This window comes from Tachysurus vachellii, chromosome 19, assembly GCF_030014155.1.
Source record: "Tachysurus vachellii isolate PV-2020 chromosome 19, HZAU_Pvac_v1, whole genome shotgun sequence".
Lineage (NCBI taxonomy): Eukaryota > Metazoa > Chordata > Actinopteri > Siluriformes > Bagridae > Tachysurus > Tachysurus vachellii.
The window spans coordinates 16,156,888-16,177,966 of record NC_083478.1 but is presented as its reverse complement, the minus strand read 5'-3'; the positions used below and the strand labels follow the sequence as shown (position 1 = coordinate 16,177,966).

The 21,079-nt window shown below is 37.3% G+C and overlaps 1 protein-coding gene across 3 annotated transcripts in view; it reads right to left on the bottom strand.

Annotated features, from left to right (window-relative positions):
- Positions 1-97, bottom strand: part of LOC132862195 (teashirt homolog 2) — a 47,180-nt gene extending 47,083 nt beyond the window's left edge. Inside the window, exon 1 of one of the 3 annotated variants that reach the window (XM_060894092.1) lies at positions 1-97. This exon is cut by the window's left edge and continues 537 nt beyond it. The gene's annotated coding sequence lies outside the window, so the exon portion shown is untranslated. The other 2 variants (XM_060894094.1, XM_060894093.1) reach the window with 2 other exon arrangements.
- Positions 98-21,079: the final 20,982 nt, after the last annotated feature.

Here is a 21,079-nt window from a genome sequence, read left to right as displayed (position 1 = left end):
GTGTGTAAGAGAATATCGCACTTGGCTGAGACACGGTGAGGCGATGCCCGTGAACATCGATCCCGAGAACAAACTGAACATTATAAAAAAGAAAAGAAAAACTCCTCCCTCCCTCCCGCCTCGGCTGGACTTGATGATGGCAGCTAGACATTTGTTATACTAGATAACGTGTGAGCTTATTAAAGAGACAGAGGCCAGGAAAAAAAAGAAGTGATACTTCCCTTCAGTTTTAGGGAGGGTTTTTTGTTGTTGTTGTTGTTTTTTTTTTTTTTTGGTTTACTTTTTTTTACTACAGTGTTTAGAGATATACAAAGAATCTGGACACGTTTTAAATAACGTTAAAAATATAAAATATTAGGGAATACTAGCATGCTGTGCTAACAGCATCTTTTATGTCCAGTGTTAGCAAAAAACAAACAAACAAACAAACACACACAAACAAACAAACATATAAGAATTAATTTTAGGGCACTGAAATCAAAATGTTGTGTTACAGACAGCAAAAAAATAGTTTATTGTTTTAGAGATGTTATTTTTTTTTACTGATTATGGTCAAATAATTTCAAATTTTTGGTTTGTTTTTTTGTTCTAGGCTACAATGTGTTTACTTTTTTCTACAGTGTTTAGGGATACACAAAGAATCTGGACACGTTTGTTAAAACATTTAAATAACGTTAAAAATATCAAATATGAGGGAATATTAGCATGTTGTGCTAACAGCATCTTTTATGTCCAGTGTTAGCAAAAAAAACCCCACAGAAACAAAAAAACAAACAAACATACAGTATAAGAATGATATCCAAAACCAGTATAAGTTTTGGATATATTGTTGGTTATATTTTTTTTATTGATTATGGTTTGATTTTGTACTAGGCTACAATGTGCTACATGCACAAACACTTTACATGTCGTTTAAAAACGATTCCTGTTCATATCACAAATCTTTAGTGTGATGTTTTTCTCCAGTTTCTGCAAGAGCTTCTGAAGATGAACGTCAATTTGTTGGATGTGTAAGAACGCTTGTGACGGCACTTAATCATTAATATGCAACCATGTAGGAAAGAAGATCGCTATTAAGAGAAATTACCATTCATATTAGTTCACACAGTCGGCAACAAAGTAGGCGATGCTATTGCAAAATTGTATTCGGTTAAAAAAGGATACCGCTGGTGATATAAGCTTCTAGAATCATACGTTAAATGATTACACAATAGTCCGTAACCTAGACGCTATAAAGTTAACATACATGTTAACTTTGCCAGTGTTGTTAGCCATGTGATCAGCTTCTAGAAGTGCGTTTAAGGATAATAATGGAAGTAGAAGAAGAAGAGGAAGAAGAAGAAGAAGAAGAAGAATTTGGGATGGTGACACACTTGTTAGGTCTTTGTTATTATCCAGTGCCTTTCTGTTCATCACACTGGGTGCTTTATTTCTGTAGCAGTTCCATTAATAGAGCAATGACACTGCGCTTGTTTGTGGTATTCCCTGACCCTTGGTGGTTGTGGTTCAAATAGCTGATCTGGTGTGAAAAGTGTGCTACAGACATTTATATGAGAAGAAATGGCAAAATGGTTGCAACCTAGGTTTGCCTAACACTGTCTCCTGAGGTCTCTCTGAGCTGAGAAGTTTAAAGCTGTAAAAGAAAAAGAAAGTACTGACAAATACAAGCAGTGCCACCAGAGACAAGGGAACTGCACTAGTTGAAAATAGAAATACAGGAGAGAAAGTAGCAGATAAAACACTTTTTAGAATGTATAAGTCCCACCCCCTTGGCGCTGGGTCTTACTCTATAGTTACAGCCCTTTTCTGAAAATTTTCCTAGATGTTATTCCTTTTCAAATATTTAATTGGTTGAAAAAAATGATTGCAATTCTGATATATTTAATGCGTCCCAGTGATGCCCATGAGGCACTACGTCACCACGGTTGGCCTCGGCTCAAAAACATACAGCCTAATTCCAAAAACGCACACTATCTCATCTTCTAGGATATCATTGCAGTTAAAGTCAAAAGATGTGCGTGATTGAGGTAGTGTTGTGTCATCCTCCACTTGAAAAAGGGCTGTGTAGTTTAGGGATTTGGCTATGGTCAAGTTTGTTTAGATTTGGTAGGGGTGTCGTGGATCTTGAATGCAATTGCCTGATCAGACAGGAGCTTCAAAACACTGTCACCTATTTTGCATTTAGCTCTGCTTTTAAACACCAAAGTACACAAAAGTATGCAAAAACACCAGACTCCTTCCACCTCTTAAAACCTGTTCCCATTGTGCTCCTGCTCAGGTAAGTGCAGATGCACTCAGCCCTTCTGAGAAGCAGCAGATGGACCGGGAGAATTCAAGGTTTCTTTGAGGGACACTGGACAAACTATTTTATGGTTACTGTTTAATTAATTATGTCCTTAACTTGCCTTTTTTTTTCTTTATTCGTACACATTATAGACACTTTACACATAAGTGGCAAAAAACAGTCAAACATTTAAGTGATATTTTATTCTGGCCTAAGAAGTTTTATGATGTTCATCAGGGTTGTGGCCACAATACTGACAGCTACCATCATTAAAACAACAGTGACCATGCCATCTCAGTGCTCCTGAAAATATGACCAATTTTCTGAAGCATAACATGACTAAAGCAGCATGGAGGTGCTTCAGCTAGTATTTCCACCTCACAATCCCAGGGCTCTAGGTTTGATCCTGAGCTCTGGTTACTGTCTCCCTCATGTTCTCCAGTGTCTGTGCAGTATTATTCCAGGTACACCAGTTTCCCCCACTTCCCAAAAACATGCCGGTATCAACTTTAAAGTATGAATGAATGTATTTGACTTGTATTTGCTTATTAACCTGTGATGAACTGCCATCTAGTTGAGTACTGTTTCCAGTATGGACTCTAGGTCCACTCTAACCCTGATAATCAGGATAAACCAAAGATTGAATTCTCACTCACTCACTCATTTTCTACCACTTATCCGAACTACCTCGGGTCACGGGGAGCCTGTGCCTATCTCAGGCGTCATCGGGCATCAAGGCAGGATACACCCTGGATGGAGTGCCAACCCATCACAGGGCACACACTCTCATTCACTCACACAATCACACACTACGGACAATTTTCCAAAGATGCCAATCAACCTATCATGCATGTCTTTGGACCGGGGGAGGAAACCGGAGTACCCGAAGGAAACCCCCAAGGCACGGGGAGAACATGCAAACTCCACACACACAAGGCGGAGGCGGGAATCGAACCCCCAACCCTGGAGGTGTGAGGCGAATGTGCTAACCACTAAGCCACCGTGCCTCCCTAAGATTGAATTAATGAATAATGTGACTAGCAAAACTGATCTGTTCAAAATTCTCTTATTTATATGTGGATTCATGCAAATAATGTAAGACACACCTGTACCATTGACTTAAGTCTGTAGGGAAATTTGGAATTTGTCTTGGATATTAGGCAGGTCAAATGTCTATGTCTCTCTCTAGATCTGCCAGCGATGTATCATGATCTTGAGAAATGGGTGACTTGTTCTAAATTGTTACATAAACCAATAAAGTTGTATTTTTGTGTGTTAATACATACTGCCAGGGGCCAGGGTTTGGATGGTTGGTTCCCGCATCTGTCTTGTGTGTTCAGTTTGCATGATTTTCTTGTGCTTCAGGGGGTTTACTCCAGCCAGTCCAGTTTCTTTACCCAATCCAGTGCCATTGTGTTGTAGGATGATTGGTGTCTTTAAAATTTTCTGTACTGTGTGAGTGAATGTGATCATGCCCTGTAATGGGTTGGCACCCCGTCCAGGCTGTCCTGTCCTCTGTGCTTGCACCTCGGGTCTCCTAGGCTCCCTGCAACCCTATGTAGGATAAGTGGTACAGGAAATGAATGAATGAATGAATGAATGAATGAAAACTGCTAAACTAAATAGGTTAAAACTTGATCTACAGAGACACAAACACGGGTTCTGTGTGAGAATAATGCTGAGATGACGGAAAGTCGCAAGTTGCCTGTGTTCATCATTGTACCCTGGCTTTTATGTGCCTTTCTCTGATCATCCAGAGCACAGTTTAACAAATAGCTTGACCATTACTCACAGGTTATAGCATGACCTCAACATACACCATCTCTCGGCTATAGCTGTGTGTTAAATGATACAGCAGTTGAGAGATGATACTGCTGTTGTTAAATCGTTATGCAAAGAGATGATTATAAATTGCACTCCACTTTCTTTCTCTCTCTGGATCTCTGTCTCTCACTCGCTCTCTCTCTTTCTCTCTCTCCTTCCTCTTGTCTTTCTCCTGTGCTGATGTGAGACATGCGGGTGCCAGTCAGTATGGCATGATGGTAGAGACCTCCCATGAACTTGATGTGAACTCGGTCCATCAATCAGTATTGTGCTCCCACTTTGGCCTTTCCTGTCTGACAGCTTTTAACAGCCTGTGTGTACAGAAGCTCTGTGTAGTGACAGCTATCAGACACACTCATACACACACTTACACATATTCACAGTACCGTTTTTTTTCCACTTGCATATTCTGCACCACCACCACTTGTTCCCCTTATTGGCCATATGAGCAATAACCAAAAAGCATAATGGCCACTTCCATTCAAACCTCTTTTACATTTTCAATTGTATTCACAGATGTGTGAGTTTTAGAGTGATTGCTTTTCATCTGAAATAATATAAGGTTATGTTGTCTATAGGCTTTGTGTAGCGAGTACACACGTCAATAAGCAAAGTATTTTGTCAGGCACGCAGAGACTTTTTCTTTTAGGCTCATTCTTTTTCATCTCTGCTTTGTGAGCCAGGTCTGTCACGGAATAAACTGATAAACGATTTTGCAGAGGAAACCTTTGCAGAATACCTAATGTATAATGTGCGCATCGCTGTGCTCGCTGAGAATAAATACGGTCGCGATTCACAAACATGATTGCAAATGTTCTGAAAAATACATTCTCACAAGGCAACGTTTCTAATCACAGCCAAGACAAACGGATGATTTTTGAAGCAGATTGAAACGTATCCCTGGATGACACATGTATATAGCACTAATGAATTTTACGCACGGTCACGATATTGAACGCAGTAGCATTACTATTATGAGACTGTTATAGTTAAGCTCTATAGCATGGGATCTCATCATATGCACACACAAACACACACAGGAACACACTTACTGAAATACAGACACCATTAATGATGGCTATTATTTGTTTCTTTTTTCATTATCATGCTGTGCCTCTTCTGAATAGCAAGCTGTTCTCACATTCGAACACTAAACTTACAGTTCTGTCGTATGTCTCGTCATGCAATTTGTACATTGACTGGACAGTGCGTGCTTAGTCTACTCGGTAGTCTACTCAATTTCTGCTGATAATGTGCAATGACGTGTCAGCGAAGTGGGTTTGAAATAACTAAGCCCTCTAGAGGCCACTTTACTCCATGACTGGCATTAGCTATGTGAACAACTTTCATGCGAATGCTCGACAAGAAACACCAGGTGTAAAATCAAATAAAATAAAAACTAATTTTTAAAAAATTTATTCATGCATATATAATATGATGGAAGCATGTTTACAGAATCATTTCTTTGATGTCCATCGAAAAGGTCATGTGACTTTTCATAAAAAATCGTGTGGTTGGATAATCAGCTAAAAAAAACAAAGAGAGCAAGAGGTATGTTCAGGTGGACGATGAGGTCTGAACATTTTTTATCATGGAAATAATTCTAAAATGAAAGAATTATCTGACACAATTCAGTTTCGCATGATGATTTGTGTTAGCATTTTTTCTGAAGCACAAGTCATTTATTATATTATTATTTGTACTAATACTTATATTATTTGTACTAATATTTTGCATTATCTTCCCAAGAGCTCGCCTGATTTTGTTCCTTGAACACATGAGATTTGCTAATGATTTATACAATGTGGAGCTAATAATAGCTATATGCAGTCTGGGCTAGAAAGAAATCAGCCCCAGCTATCTCTCATTAACATTTTCTGTATTTTTTATCAGTGTTGGGCATTAACCCGTTACTAGTAATGCAGTTACTTTTGACAGTAACTCCGTTACCGTTACCATATGGTGCGTTTGTCCGTTACTTTTTTAAATGAATTTATTTAGGCTGAAGTGTAGCCTACAGACTAACGTGTTTACAGCAGCGACGCATTGTAGGATTGGTGGATGCCAACCTGTAAACACGAAGACGCCGCACTGTGGGTGTGTTTCCGTTTATTCAAGTATGTGCGGCAGTAATGACGAGTCAAGGCGAGAGCAAGACGAGTTTCTCAAAGTGGAAATATGCTCATTATTTCACTTTAGTTGAGCATAAAGACAAAGAAATTTGAAAAAAATGTGACTTTTAGTCAAATGTAAGCTGTGTCTTTCTGGTTCAAAGGTCCTATCTACTGAGATAAACTGCAACTCCAATCTGGAGGTAGAAACTACATGCGACGACAAAGCTAGAAGCTAACCCGGTGTCGATGGACACACTCGAAGTGAGTCAAGCCCCTCCAGCCAAACAACAGCGACTAGATTTTAACTGACTTTGACTGTTAGCCAGGGACAGATCAACAAACAGCTTTGTGTTTGTATGGACCATAACGCATAATAGGGCATTAATGGGAACATTAAAGAACGTTCTTTAAAAAAGTAACTAAAAAGTTACTTTTAACAGTAACGCGTTACTTTTTGGTTTAAGTAATCAACAAAGTAATTGAGTTACTTTTTGAATGAAGTAACTAGTAACTAGTAACTAGTGACTATTTCTTAGTAACTAGCACAACACTGTTTTTTATTTCACTGTTTTTTTACACAAAAGTAAAAATGCTCTACTTTTGTAACACAAAATAAGATAACCAAAAATTTTTGTATAAGGATAGGAAACGCCTAGCCTCGCTTGCTCATTTATACCAACTGTTTTCAATAACAGTGACACAGGCCCTCATTTACATGCCCCCCCCCCCTTCTTTTGACTGTTTGGTTCTACAGCAAATCAGCAGCACAAGCCTAAACTCTGGTGCGCTAATTAAAATGTGCTCTCCATGATGAAAGAGCCGAGGCCTGGGGAATCTGAACCTGCTTCTGATTCAAAGCTGCAATTTGACGGACAGGCGGTGATTGAAGTTTTGAGACTTGCAGTTTTCAAAGTAGAACAACAACATATGCAGATTGTTAACAGCAGATGCTTAATTTGAAAAGCTAATACACATAACCTAATTAAAAGTGGGGGAAAAAGCGAACTACGAGAGGAATTAAATAGCCAGCCGTCGGTGCTTTAATGGCTGAAATATTCAGCGCAAGCCTTGTTTGTAGTAATTCAAATGAATGCAATTCGGTGTCATAACAAACTAAGTCACAATTTTGAATGCCATACAGCTTGGCTGGGATGCATCTCATTTCATTTTCAACTTTTTTTTTTTTTTTTTTTTGAATGTCCTTCAAAGATGGATATTCAGTAGCATAATGTTGCTACTGAGACTTTGGCAGACAGAAATGTTGTTTAACTATATGCAAAAGTATAGCAAATATAAATGCAGACGTCCTCGGCTTATGATTCATCTCTGTAATTGACTATATTACCCTGGTTGGCAAGCATGACTCAGCATTATCTACTGACCTTTTCTTTAATGACTATATATAATTTTTTTTTTTTTTGCTTCTTTGTGTGTTTTAATCTAAACTACCATGAAATGACTAGATAAGTTGGTGGTAAACACCTGTGTGCATTATTATGAAGTATAGAACAAGTGACTCATTCCACTACATGACCTTTTATTCTAATAAATGACAATGAGGAAAAAAAAGACCAAAATATCACAGTGAACTATAAAGCAACAAGATAAATTTGTAGGATTTATAGCTTTAGGATCTTTTTTTTTTTGTTTTGATGCCCAGAAGCTGTATCATATGATCATATGCAATATAATTGGAAAAAAAAAGAAATTCTGTACTGCCTTAAAACATATTGAAATGAAATTTTTTCTATGCATTAAAGATTGACTGTAAAGCTCAGCCCATAGTAATAAACTAAATCAAATATTTGGCGTGAATACTCTATGCCTTTAAAGCAAGATCAGCTCTCTTACGTACACCGCTTTAGAGTTTTATAGGGAAAATAGCTGGCAGGTTTTTACAAGCATCTTGGACACACTTACTGTACACAGTTTGTACGTGATACACAGATACACTATATGGCTAAAGGTTTGTGGACAACCTGACCATCAAACACGCATGTTGATTCAAATCATTCAATTCAATTTATTTGTATATCATTATCTAAAGAAGCTTTACAGAAGTATAGAAACCGAAGAGAAAAAAAAATATATAATATATATAATATATAATATTATATATATTATATATATTATTTATTTTAATTATATATATTATTTATATATAATATAAAATATATATAATAATAAGAAGAATAAAAATAAGAATACAAATAAATAAACGAATGCATACATTTAAAGTTTAAAATTAATTTAAAAATATAAATTTCAAATTTAGAATACTATGGATACTATGGATATCTATCCATATAAATCTATTTTTCTTAAAATGTTGTGACAAAGTTTGAAGCACAACATTATGTAGGATTCAATTCAATTTAATTGTATTTGTATAGCGCATTTAACAACAGACATTGTCTCAAAGCAGCTTTACAAAACATAAGAAAAATTTAATATTAATATTAGACTTATATTTAAATGTGTTTGTATTTATCCCCAATGAACAAGCCTGAGGTGACTGAAGCGATTGTGATGAGAAAAAACTCAGATGGAAGAGGAAGAAACCTTGAGAGGAACCAGACTCAAAAGGGAACCTCATCCTCATTTTGGGAACCTCACATCCTCATAAACTGTTATAAACACCAGAGAGTGTTATTATGAATAATATCCTTTCTACACTCATATACAGTCCAACAATTGTGTATTGATCAGGAGGTTGTTGTCCTCAAGCAACACATGTAGTTGGCATCTTTTCTTTGAATGCCCGAATCCTCATGAAGCTTGACCTTGTTCATCTGTAGATGCCTGAGGATCCTTACAGGGTTGGCATCTTCTCACTGTCTGTGTATGTTGTAGCATTACAGTTTCCTTTCACTGGAACTAAGAGGTTATGTTCCAGCATGACAATGCCCCTGTGCACATAGAAAGCTCCATGAAGACATTTCCAATGGTAGGAGTGGAAGATCTCGTGTATCCTGCACAGATCCCAGACCTTTTCACCCTTTTTTTATCAGCTGACCTCAGAGGATGACTTCACTAATGCTCTTGCAGCTGATAGGACAAATCTCTAAAGCCACACTCCAACATGTAGTGAAAAGAATCTAGTGGGTTTGATTAAATCTGGAATGGGATTGTTTTGTATTAAATGTTGTAAAAATAAGATACTTTTTTACTTTTGCATGCTATTATATACAACCAATGCATACTGGGTATTATATATAGTCACGCTTACAGCAGCTATAAAAGGTCATTCTGGATCCTTACCTTACTTTATTTCCTCTCTCGAAGTTAATAAGACAAAAAAGTAGCTTGAAATATTATCGAGAATCCATATATCTCTTGTGCCGAAGACTGTCTCTGTGTCGGAAAAGATAAACTTTTCAGCTTTACCTCAGAGACTCGTTTGAAAAATGCTACATAAACATTTCCTTGTATACCAGAAAAAAAAAACGTACAGCAACAGTAACAGCATGTGAATAAACATGCACTTGACTTAAGTATAATATGAAATAATTATGAGATAACTAATTGATTTAATAATATGAGCATGAGCTAACCTTAACTATGATGGGAGTTTTATGAAGTACAGTACATGGATGTTTGTTCATGCATTAGTTACAATGTTGGGTTAAGCTAAATCAAATATCTTTTGTAACCAAGTGAAAGATCCACGAGTTTACATAATAAACCCCATTCCAATAAGTGTTAAGTAAACACGGACCAAATCACCTACAGTTACTTTGAACATTTACACACAGGCAAGCGTAGGTCCGCGTATAACCTCAACAATCCTAGGTATACAAGGGGTGCGTCTTTCTGTGTTCTGAATCCAGTACCATCCAATAATTTTGTGTGCACAGCTGTACTGCATAATAATTAGAAATTTACTTCGTACTCATACAGCATGTTTGATTGAGTTTATCCCATGTTAACTAATACTAGATACTAATACAAATAATAGTACATACATGTAAGGAGGTCGTTATTCATGCATGAATATGTAAGACTTACGTTGAGGCTAGGTTTTTATTAGTTTGTGATTAGTACATACCTTAACTCATCATAAGTATTAGCCTATTCACAAGAATGAGCAATTAAAAAGGTTTTTATCTTGTATTTATCTGGAGTTTCATAAAAACATCTTAACTATCAGAAACATCTTCTGACCAATGAGAATCGAGAATCCTTTCTTGACGTTTTTCTAATTATTGTGTGTGTGTTTGTGTGTGTGTGTGTGTGTGTGTGTGTGTGTGTGTGTGAGAGATAGAGAGAGAGAGAGAGATGTTATCAAGAATTTATTTACTTATTGTTTTTCTGAACAGTTGATTGTAGAGGACTATGTGGTAGTTAGATGATACGAGGGATAAGGTTTAAAATCTAATCACAACTGTGTTTTTTTTAAATTCAGCACGGATCCACGCTGTTAGCGCTTGACCCATTTCCTCTCATGTAATCTATCGTTAAAGCAGCCTGCTGAAATGGCTTAATTATTCATGTTTGATGTGGAAACACAACCCTTTAAGAACATGGCTCCACAGGAGGATTGACACACACGACGGCGCTCGTACAAGCACACACACTGCGCTGGGCTCCGCTGGGCTCAGTCTGTAGGCCGCATTAACCCATTAGCCAACACTGAAGATAAATGCCCCTGTCACTTGGTTCTGTGATTGATTTTATACACCCACACACACACACACACACACACACACATACGCACACGTGTAAATAAAGATTATACTGCACAGTGTACCATGCACTGGACATCACTCTCATACATAAAATAGTGTTTGCATAGAATTGGAAAATATAAAAATGGTATATTTTGAGGAAGATACTGTCCATGTCATCTTAATGCAAGTAAAGACATCAAACGTAAGCATTTCTTTCACAGCAAACTATTTTCTCACATCACATCCCTAGTGTATTTCCTCACCTAGTTGTTTCTGCAATAGAACACGATGGCTTATCGTAGAGTCGTTGCACAACTTGTGTGAGCTGACAAACCAAATTTGATCTGGGATGAGATGCCAAGCATCCATCAGGAGCACAGCTTCTGAGTGAGGAGAGAAGACAGAGCTGTGCCACTTTGAACAGTCTGGGTCGTAATGAGCGACTGAGACGCTTTCTTCCACACAAGTACACGTCATCCTGTATGTGTATGCGCATGTGTGTGTGTGTGTCACAAACACTCACTTTCTTTCCCCTCATCTCTCCCTGCACAAGCTGCACTAAGGTAAGGCCTTGGCCTGTCACTCATTGCTTTGGCCCTGGCATGTTCCACAGCGACATTGTGTCCAACCTCAGGTTTGTCAGTGTCTGTCCAGAGCTGACCTGTCTATTTGTGTGTGTGGACGCAAATGCTGATAGATGCTTCCGGAACCTCTCCTTCATGTTCATCAAGAGCCAGGAAGCTTGGCTGCCGTGTCCGGCTCTGCCTTTTTGAAATCTGTTGACAGTTGCAGAGGGTAGTGTGCACTTCTGCCAGGGTTCATCACGAATGTTTGGATCTGACAGCAGCTTGCTATGCATAAACGGCCAACTGCAATCGCCATAACTGTTCTCATTGGATTGTGGTTGGATGAATTTGCAACATGGAATGTGGGGTTTTTATTAAACCACAACACTGATTGGTCAGAAAGCTCCATTTTCTATAACTAGCTTGGACATGAGGACAAATCACTGGATTACATTAACGCACTCGTCCATTTTTATAGAAACAAGTAACTCACAGGAACAGTCGGTCTGTCTATCTATCTGTCTGTGTGTGTGTGTCTGTCTGTCTGTCTACCTATATGTCTTCCTATCTGTCTGCCTGTCTCTGTCTGTCTGTCTGTCTGTCTGTCTGTCTACCTATCTGTCTACCCATCTGTCTGTCTTGTTCTGTCAGTCTGTCTGTCTATCTATCGATCTATCTGTCTGTTTTTGTCTGTCTGTTTGTCTGTCTATTTATCTGTCTGTTTTTTTCTGTCTGTCTATCTGTCTGTTTTTGTCTGTCTGTCTGTCTGTCTGTCTGTTTTTGTCTGTTTGTCTGTCTATTTATCTGCATATTTTTTGTCTATCTATCTATCTATCTATCTATCTATCTATCTATCTATCTATCTATCTATCTATCTATCTATCTATCTATCTATCTCCGTCTATCTGTCTGTTCTTTTCTGGTAGTAATGACATCATATCACGCTGTCACTTATTATTTTCCTCTAACATATTCTAATAACCGTACACACGTTTGTCCGTATCATAAAAATAGGATCAAAACAGAATCAATATAGACTAAAAAAAGATTTACATTAACAGTACAATTAACTATCCAGGTAGAAAAAGGAAAAACATTTCGAAGAACAGAAAAAAAATGATATGAATGCAGATCAGTGACAGACAGTTATGAGTAAAAGGCAAACGTGTTTAGTACAAAGAAGCTCCTCCTCATTCTCCCCTGACACACGATGGTGTTTTATAACTTACATAAAAACTAAACATAGCATTAATAAAGAAATGAAGACACTTGTATTTGCCTGTAAAGACAGACATCTTCACTTCAGGAGTATTCTAGACAGAAATATTTAGACTAAAATGCTTATCTTATACTCTTATGGCAAGAACAGAGCAATACATGCTAGGCTTATGTACGAGCACTAGAAATGAACACGTAATAAAAGAGCAATAAAACATGATGGAGCATGCAACTGTAGGAAAATAATCAACTAAAGAGGGTGCAGTGACTTTCCTAAAACAGCACATCCTATAAGTGTCATGCTCTTCTTATACCACAGCAATGTGTCACCTTACAAAAAAAATAAAATTAAAAAATTATTAATTTTCATGCCATATTATTTAATCCGTTAATTGTTATATTTAATGTTGCGGAACATCTGGAATACATACTTATATATATTATAGCAACAGTCATTGACCCCTTTCCATTTCTCTCTCCACCTTTACTTCTAACTGTTACACAATTCTGACACTAGAGACTGTTTTTGTAAATGTTTCAAAAACTCCATGTGACCAAGCTTCATCATTCATTAGATAAAGATAATAAATTACAAAGAGAGCATTAATATATCCCTGTGATTTGCCTCACACCTGGAACTAAAGTCTACTGTTAGAGGAAATTATTGAAATTTAACCAAGACCCAGTATCCCAATATTTTTAATTCATTCATTCCTTTATTGGAGTCTTGCATTCATCTATTTTCTGTAACACAGGGTCATGTTACAGAATAAGAGGATATCCCAGGGGACAGCCTGGATGGGGTGGCAACTCAATCTCACACACAAACACACACACACACACACACACACATTCACATGTTTTAGAGATGTCAATCAGCCAACAGGAAACTGTGAGGAAAACCTCAATGCACAGTGAGAACATGTGATCACGCACGCAGGAGACGGAAATTGAACTCCCAACCTCAGAGATCTGATGCAAACCTACTAAGCCACTGTGCTCTCTTTATGGCTCTTCATATTTCTCCAAATAAACTGATATAAAAACGTTTATATGGCATGCTGTTTTAATGTGTAGGCGGTTGGAAAAAGAATTAAGCCCCACTTCCTTTTAATGTGAAGGGGGTGACTGCCACACATATCCCTCCTTGTGTGTTTTTTTTTTTTTAAGGGGACAACTCCAGCTTTTAATAAACATGTAATAAGAAAGAAAACAGCTGGTAGCTGTGTCCCAGATGGTGCTGTACTTGGCATCTCAGAGGAGGGGACCACACATGCAGATGGCTCATTATTCCAGCATTTGGTTATGCATATTGCACAAAATCTTACTCCAGTGCTTAACAACCAGTATAAGCAATGCAGGTGTTGCTGCTTTATCACATGGTTTTGCTCTGCATCAGGCTCATCCACGTCATTAAGGCATGTGCAATCCACACACACACACACACACACACAGGTTCACAAACGCGAATTTAATCGCAGAGTCATTTCATCTCTTGCGTTTCTCTGACATCTGGCAAATCCTCATATCCTGCTACAGGAAATTTCTTTCTGTTTAACTGACCCTCTGTGTCTGTTTATTTTTTTTTTCTCCATAAATATCAGAACTGTAATTTACTGTAACATACCTTCTGATAAATATATTCACAGGTTGAATATTTGTTTTTAAAATAAGTCATTTCGTTAGTAATTTATCTGGAAATGGCGCGTAAAACGATCACGTTATTATTTCTTGAGCATTTCCAGCAGCAGAAAAGTGCAAAGAACATTTACAGACGTCAGATAAACAGAAAAACTGGCATTCATCTGGGCAGAAGGTTTAACTAGCACGTGCTTTACACATGCTGTAAACTTTTCTTCTGATTTATGGGTTTCACACTTCAGTCTAAGATAGCTACCACTTCATTATCTGATAATGTAAACGTCCTTGTTTTAGGTTCATGATTAAGGCTTGTGTGTGTGTGTGTGTGTGTTCTTTGTGACCTGAACAATCACTGGGATTTTCCTTCACTTCCTCTCACACTTGACACTGCCCGTCTGCTGGAGCTGTCCTCTCCGATTTGTACTGCACGACAATGTGACCTTTATTCTGGCTATAACCATAATACACTTTAGCACATGCCACTCAGATCCACGCTGCTGCTGGAGTCTGGCTCCTGACTCAGAAAGCGGGCGCAGAGGCAAACGAGGAGTTTTTCCTTCACGCCCGCGTACTTCAAATAAAGCTCTGCTTAGTTCTGAAGGTGACATTTTTTCCTCAAAGGACTGTGTCGTATTTGTTTGCACTGGAGGATGTTTCGTGAGGTTTTCTCGATGATGATGCTGCTGATGATGATGATGACGATGATGAGTTGCTTTATTCCTCTAAACTGAAAATAAAGCCCTAGTCAGCGTATTGTAGAGCGATTTCACGTCTTGAGAGTAATAGATGCCTCCTGTCAAAATTCTGTCTACTTCCTGTCATGCTTTTATAGCATTTTATCGCATAGAAACAAAAATAAATTGTTGTGCTTAATGCGACCTAAGCGAGCTGAATTACTTTTTTAATAAAACATGGAATTTTGTACAACGTTTTTTTGTAATAAATTATTTTGCCTGTTTGATTGTTTACATTTCTGTTATAGATTTACTTTATAATCCAACGGTTTTCTGTTCCACTTCTCCCACACAGGACCACAGGGAAACTAAAGTCTATCCCAGGGGACTGGGGACACAAACCTGGAGACACTACGGGCATTTTAGAGATTCAAAGCATGCCTTTGGACTGGGGGAGGAAACCAGAATACCCAGAGAAAAGCCCTGAATGACAGGAAGACCATACTGTAGCTACCCTATCATCTATAACTACCCTATATCTATAGTATTAACATATGTTACAATGGAGAAAACATATTAAGTCTTGAATAACAATACTTTCATTTATAATGACTCAGAATGACTCTGCATGCTACAGTCTGCACCAACATACATATTATTATTATTATTATTATTATTATTATTATTATTATTATTATTATTATTAACAACATATTAACCATTTTACAGTTCACATTATATATATATATAGTTTAAGAACATGTGTGTGTGTGTGTGTGTGTGTTTACATGTTTGTCTATATTTTGGTGTGTGTGTGTATTCACATGCATCTCTGCACAATATTCAATATTCAATTCTATATTTTATATTATATATATTTATATCTTCTTCAACTTGAATCTCTCACTCTCTCACTCATTTTTACCGCTTATCCGAACTACCTCGGGTCACGGGGAGCCTGTGCCTATCTCAGGCGTCATCGGGCATCAAGGCAGGATACTCCCTGGATGGAGTGCCAACCCATTGCAGGGCACAGACACACTCTCATTCGCTCACGCAATCACACACCACGGACAATTTTCCAGAGATGCCAATCAACCTACCATGCATGTCTTTGGACTGGGGGAGGAAACCGGAGTACCCGGAGGAAACCCCCGAGGCACGGGGAGAACATGCAAACTCCACACACACAAGGCGGAGGTGGGAATCGAACCCCGACCCTGGAGGTGTGAGGCGAACGTGCTAACCACTATGCCACCGCAATTTTTTTCTGAAGGACATGTCATGAAAAAAAGAAATATGAATTAGAAATTGAAATTCGAATGTATTATCTATGCTTTTCCCAACGTATGATTTGTAAGATTTTTCTTTTTCTCTGTACAAAACCCCAAAAAAACAGGTTTCCTTGTAACATATTAACATGGTTCATCCTGAAAATTGTTTAGGATCCTGAAAAGAATTGCTGGTAATACCGTATCGTGTTACGATGTGACTCGAAGCCTGGTTTTGTTTGTGTTTGCTGAGAGTTTCATCTGTGGTTTGTTTAATGCAGCGAAATGTCTGCTAACCGAGTTACAGCTTATGTTATACAGCAACTTGATGTATGATAAGAGAAAATGTCAGAAAACGTAAAGGCACTGCTTGATCTCCTTACAGAAAACATTTCCACACATTTTTCCTATCTGTTTATGTGGAGTATAATCTGGAAACGCACACGTCTCTGTCTATGTTGTTACTATAGAAACAATGATGTATTAGAAATAGCACATTAATATGCAGAAAACTTGTGATTTGCTCAGTGGCAGGTGCGCATCAGCTGAGGGAAGTGCTCAGGATGAGCTATAGTGCTTTAGGAGGATAGGAAGACACCCCAGAGCTAAACCGTTTAACGATGTAAACTTAACCATAAGCAATGTAATTGAATAAGACTGCGTCTGCGAACAGGTCTGGGCTTCGTTATGTACAGCATCCATTTTCCTGTTGGTACACAAAACATCTGGACAAACATATTCCGTCAATGCAACTCACCCACACAGATCTGTACCGTGAAACATGTCCATGACATGGATTTAGGATCAGATTCATTGTTTAAGTGTGGGAGGTCTGGCACTAGATCAGCTTAACTGCTCATTAAGCTCATACTCATTCAGACAGCATCAGTGATGAGGTGTGAAAATTTCCATATATAAACAATGCCAAAGCTACAAAAAAGTTCTATCCATCAACATTGTACATGGAGTGTTTAACTTTCAAATAGATCCCTTAACTAATAAAGACAGAATATTTATTGTTGAATATTATTAAGAGTTTAAGAAAAGCAAGGCCATGAAAATAAAATAGAAAACAATTGTATAAATAATACAAAAAAATAATAATAATGATAATAATAATAATAATAATAATAATTATTATTATTATTATTATTATTATTATTATAATACTTCTTCCTGCTGGATTTCCACTTCAGTGCTCAGCCAGGTTGTCAGCTTGGCTCCGTCCTTTTGATGCCATCACTGACAATTAGCAAGGTGATGCTGCACAAAACCATCTGGACAGGCCCATTTCACAGTGCTGAGGACGACAGTTTTTGGCGTGACAAAACACATCCAAGGTCAAACTTTTGGCCTGGGAAGTATCAAATCGAGGGAACCGAACCGTAACTGTCACCCTGTTCCCTTTTTAATTCAGTTTAGTTTTTGTAAGTGTAAGTAGAATTGCTGTGTACTTTCATGTGCTTTAAGCATCAATTATACAGTAGGATTGCTGTTTTACAGTTCTATACTTCTACGCAGGTACAGTGCACAAATGAAACCTTACCTACTTTAAAAAGTAGCTAAAGTAAGCAAGTGCAGTAAGTAACGAATAATAATGAAGTGTAAATGACGTATGTAGTCACACTGAGAGATACTACATGCAGTTGTGTAAATTATTAATGTCCTCTAGCGAGTAAATTATGTGATGTTTTTAAGGCAATGTAAACATGGTGTCATGGTGGAAGTTATTACTCCCTAACATTATGTTACTAACATAAACAAACTGAGGAGTATTGTAGGTTTTTTGTCTTTACTTGATTCTGCTGGACATTAAAAAAAAAAAAACATCTTGTTTGCACAGAACTTTCTTGTATCTGCACCCCCTACTCACTGCTGTGCCTTATAGACAATGCTTAAGGTTTTTAAATTTTCACTAGGGTGGACATTTTAATCTGTACAGTCATAAGTACACTGCTAATGTCTGTAATCTATCTATCTATCTATCTATCTATCTATCTATCTATCTATCTATCTATCTATCTATCTATCTATCTATCTATCTATCTCTCTCTCTGTCTCTCTCTAATCCATCCATTTATTTGTCTGTCCGTCTCTCATCTATCTATTAAACATAAAGTACAAGTCCAGTGTAATGATAAATGATAAAGTACAGTGGATTTATGTTTTTTGTTTTGTTTTGTTTTATTTGTTTTTTGTTTTGTTTTGTTTTGTTTTGTTTTGTTTTGTTTTGTTTTGTTTTGTTTTTTGTTTTGTTTTGTTTTTTGTTTTGTTTTGTTTTTGATTGTTGTGGCCAAAAATGTCGATTTTGCTGCATTTGCTTCATTTATTGTCAATAAAGACACATTGAAAATGGAGTGGGTTGTGCTAGAATGCTGTTATTTGTTAAAGTTTAATCTAGTCAGAGTTAAAGTTGAATAGAGTCACTTCAAAAACCACTGTTCACTTTTATTTCCTCCTACACACACACATACGCTTCTTACCCACAAGACCGTTTCTTAAGCTGTTTGTTGTTTGGAAGTCAGACCCAGCTGGACAGCCAGGCAGGTAGATACAGATGTACTCAAAGACAAAGTAACATTAAAGACAGACAAAATAATATTAACATCAGTCATAATAATATTGACATTCTGGAAAGATTCCAGGGCTCATTTATTAGCGATTGTTGGCTCGGACTGCTTGCATGGGGGGTTGTGGAAGGGTCAGAAGGCTCTGGGAGATTACATTATGGCAGCTTTACTACTACGCCAAATATGATAGACCTGACGTGTCATTTTTCCCTCCTCATGCTCCCTCAGAATAGCCATAAATTATCAGCGGGGAGCGGAAAATTGATTCTCTCTCTCTCTGTACCCTGAAAATGTTCCCTATAAATATGCGGTGATAGGACATAGCTCATTTTATTAACTTGGCGTGGGAAAGCGGAGAGATATTTAAGCACAGCATTGATGATTTTGGTAGCAAAAGTGTTTATTTCATTTCCTATACTTAATTTTTGTAGGCAAAAAAAAAATCATTATAAAAGATATTTTATAATAAAGATAGATAAAGATATTTTATATTTGTCTGATTTTTCATACTGTATAATACTGACATTATGCTATTATATACAATTGCATATTTACAACATTTGGGATTATTAAAAAAAAAGATAAAAAATAAAAAATAAAATCAGACTCAGTAACACACAAAAGGCTCAACTGCTTCAAATCTGGAATGTGTTGCTCAAATCTGCTGTGATGTGAACAGATGTTTTTATTATGGCAATATAAAATTGAAAGCAGTACACGTTAACCGAACTGATGTACCTGGAAATTGCACATGAATGATGCATATGTGAGAATCATGCGTACATCCTTTAGCCCAACAGTATATGGCACCGATGTCAATATGATAAAGTAATGCGATGGATCGAAGTATCACACTGTTAATAGTGCTCTTACGCACTCCTGCTCTTTTTTAGAATGTCTTTTGCAGTTCATGTGTCAGATTTATGACCCTCCCTGTGCACCCTGGGGCAAAAATAACAGACTACAAAATATTGGTTTTGGTTCAAAAGTGTTATGTTAAAAAAAAATCCAAAAAGGAAAAGTTATATTTTGAATGATGTTTGTCTATTGCTTCAGTCTTGTTCAGTTTTCCAGCATGTTGTACAAATCTTTTATTATCACGCAAGACATGTATTTAATTATTTTCATTAATAAGTGTATTAAAGTTCAACACACGTGAGTGAAAGGGGGCTTTAGCTGAACGAACGTTGTGATGATGTCACATGACACATCTTGACTCAAATCTGTAGAAAATTTGCAGATCATTCAAGGTCAAGCACCCATAATCATAGTGGAGTTTGAGGATGTGGTAGCTCACTGGTTGAGGTTCTTGACTATAAGTTGGAAGGTTGTGAGTTTAAACCCCAGATCCACCAATCTGCCACTGCTGGGCCCCTGAGCAAGGCCCTTTACCCTCAGTTGTTTATTGTATGAAATGTTACATTCATTTCAGTGACTGCTTCCTTTTTTTCTACCATAGCAATTTGACAAAGCTAATTTTTTTTCTTTTACTAAACAACACAACAGCACTTTAAATGTGGAAGTGTGGGTTAGTGGTTAAGGTGTTGGACTACTGATCAGAAGGTTGTGAGTTTGAGCACAACCCTTAACCCTCAGTTGTAGAAAATAAGATAAGGGTTCATGCTAAATGCACTAAACAAAAACTAATAGAACAAACTTACTTGTGTTTATCATTTATGTTATAACAGTTGTTTGAGACATAAAGTGTCGCTTGCTTTGTTAACGAGAAACCGTGTCTATACGTCTGACTGTTCCAAAGCTCTGACACTGGAGACTCCTTCCGATAGATGTTATATCATGTGACCCTGTTCTGATTGTTTTATTCCTTAAAGCCTGTCCATGACTTCTATTCTTCACTCGTATAATAACACACGTTTGTTACTAATAAACAAACACATAGTCGAATAACTGAATGTTAACATTTTAAATAAAGCAAACCATGCTTAGAATTTTACTTTTTGAGATCTGTACTAGGGAGATGGAAATTTTATCCGAGACTGTACATTCAAATTTAATATTAATGTAAAATTATGTGAGCAGCCTTTTAGTGTATTTTATCCTTTTTTTTTTTTTGAGAGTCTGCCAACTGCACTGATTCCAGACCGGGCCTCGGAGTGATTATTTTTTAAATGCGGAAACTAAAACCCCACCCAGCTGTGATAAATAAATCAAAGGAGACAAAGAGCTCCTCAGGTTCTACACTCTGCATATTATACAAGTTACATGCGTTGCCCGTATCACTTTCCC